The 2,470-nt window shown below is 33.9% G+C and overlaps 1 non-coding gene across 1 annotated transcript; it reads left to right on the top strand.

The window, feature by feature from the left end:
• Nucleotides 1-1,310: 1,310 nt before the first annotated feature.
• On the top strand, nt 1,311-1,394 carry TRNAL-UAA (transfer RNA leucine (anticodon UAA)). Its single transcript has one exon. It is a non-coding gene; the product is annotated as a tRNA-Leu (tRNA).
• Nucleotides 1,395-2,470: the final 1,076 nt, after the last annotated feature.

Genomic DNA, 2,470 nt, shown 5'->3' with positions numbered 1-2,470 from the left:
TCAAGGACTTTTTCTCGGAATGCTATCTTGTTGGGGTCAAGATACTTGCACGCCGCTGTGTTGCACAAGATTTAAATTCAGCATCACAAGGAAAGCTCATCGTAGCTGTGATCACAACAGACAGGCAGCAACGTTCAACAAACCGTTATATAAATGCGAGCAGTAGGACCACCTCAAAAAGACCCTGACGAAGAAGTTGTTGTAGTCGTGGCTTTGTACTTTCCAGTAAGAACTATCCAGAACTTGCAAGTAACCAAAATTTTTAGAGTTAGCCAGCATTTGCTCCCAATGAAAGAAATTAATTGAATGTAAGAAAACGCAAAACCACCAAGAAGTTGCAAGTTTTATGAACAGCTGATTAATGTCTTGCAATTTACCAAGAAAAATAGTATTTCTCACTTTATAATATATTTAAATAGGTTTAATTTGTCACTTTTACCTATGAAAGCCTCAAAAATAATTGTGCTTTTATTACTGGCAAATAAATACTATTAAAAAATTATCCAATAAGCTTCAAGTTCCTCAGTCATTTTCGCACTCTCGATTTTCCCTCTTTTGGTGGTTTCTTGCAAGTTTATGCTTACGAAAACGCCAGCCAGTAAAAACACAGGAAAGTGCTGAAAAAAACAATACTTCATTTCAGCGATCGGTGGCAACGCGGGCTAATTTTAAAACTTGCGGGTAGGAGGAATGCAGAAAATTTATCAGACCGTTAGGATACTAACGAAGGTTTCAAGAACAGGACAAATAAATGTAAGAACTGCTACGGCGACCTAGAGATCCGATGTCTAGAACGTACTTAAATAATGGAGGTAGCACTTTTCCTTTCCGCTGAAGTTCTTATTATGAAAAGCTAGAGCCCAGCAAACAAGTTAACGCACTGATTTGGCAAATAGTCTTGCCCAATTCGCAGAGTTTAGCAATTTTAAACTGTAAACCTTTTAAAATTTTGATTTTTTATATTTTTTTTTTAACATTTTGTCGTACGAGTGTCTCGTATCGCCCGTTTGGAAATACCCATATGAAAATCTTTAGTTTTCTTAAATATCTCTTTGGATCACTAATTTATTCCCGAAAAATGAAATGGTATTTGTATGGTTTGTAATGGTTTCTAAAATCTTCCAATTCGTTTTTCTCAAAACTATACTTTTCATGTTACACTATTTCATTATTCCAGCGACGATATTATATACATATGTATTGTTATAATTATCATATTATTTTTTAATTACTCAATGTTGATGCTCCCATGATTAACGACTACTAGTGATTTTCGCTGATAGAACAATTTGCGCTCGCTTGTCGACACGGTCAGGTTGGCCGAGCGGTCTAAGGCGCCAGATTTAAGCTCTGGTTCCCGAGAGGGAGCGTGGGTTCGAACCCCACACCTGACACAGTAAGAAGGCAAAAATGCTGTATTTTTGAACGAATTTGTTTTTTTCTTAATTGAAAATGTGAACTAAAATTATTTAATGGTTTATTCGATGTACCATGACGGAAGATTTGAGACCAGATAAAATATAAATTAATTAAGCATTATAAATTAATTTAAAGATTGACAGTCTGAAAATAATCGAATTGAGACTAAGCCAGCCAGCGCCAAGCCGATAGCACCGCAACATTTCTACTATTTTTCTTTTGTTCGTTAAATGATCATTATAGCTTATTATCTAAAAAAAAAAAACAATATGTAAATCCAAATTTCAAACTGTCCAAAAATTTGAAAAACCAAAAGAATTCCATTTAAATTCCAAGCTTTTTTATCAGAATTTCTTTAAAAAAGAATTGTGTGCAGTTTTCTAGCCCATTTAATTTAAGTATAAACAATGAATTTGTATGGAAGAAAGGAAGATGCAAACAAAAATATCAAAAATCAACGCGATTTTTTAGAAACTCCGAAAGTTGCACTTTATTTTAATAAATTTAACTACTGAATCCGCATGCCAGTTAAGAGGCCAAAACTGAATCCATCAATCACCCTGTAACGCTAAAAAAAATTTCTGTCAAAATTTCCAGCGGGAAAGAGCTGCCACTATCAGAATAACACATCATTCAAAAAAGAGCATCGTTAGTATGGTATGGAAAGACCGTAACTCACATTTCTGCTGAAATACAAAAAGCCGTAACTAACTAAAATTCCAAAATTGACTTTTTGAATGATTATGATGTGTTTCATCGAATTATAAGTCCCCACGTCGTTTTACACAATAAAACATTTTAGTTAGTTGTGGCTTTTTTGCCTTTCAGCGACTAGATACGCCCTTCCTTACTATATAACGATATGTAGATAGTAAAGATAGTATTTTCGAATAGGCGGTAGCCCTAATAAAAATATATTTTTAAACTAAAAGTTTTCTTAAAACCCTTTCGTTTTACACTCATATTTTAATATTCAATTTGGCTTGTGCATAGTTAACTAAATTCGGCTTTTAAATCAGGTGGCAGCCCTCTTCTAAACTATTTTCAAACT

This window comes from Rhagoletis zephyria, unplaced genomic scaffold, assembly GCF_001687245.7.
Source record: "Rhagoletis zephyria isolate East Lansing unplaced genomic scaffold, Rhagoletis_zephyria_1.1 Rzeph_scaffold_00093, whole genome shotgun sequence".
Taxonomy (NCBI): domain Eukaryota; kingdom Metazoa; phylum Arthropoda; class Insecta; order Diptera; family Tephritidae; genus Rhagoletis; species Rhagoletis zephyria.
This window is presented reverse-complemented; position numbering and strand designations above follow the sequence as displayed.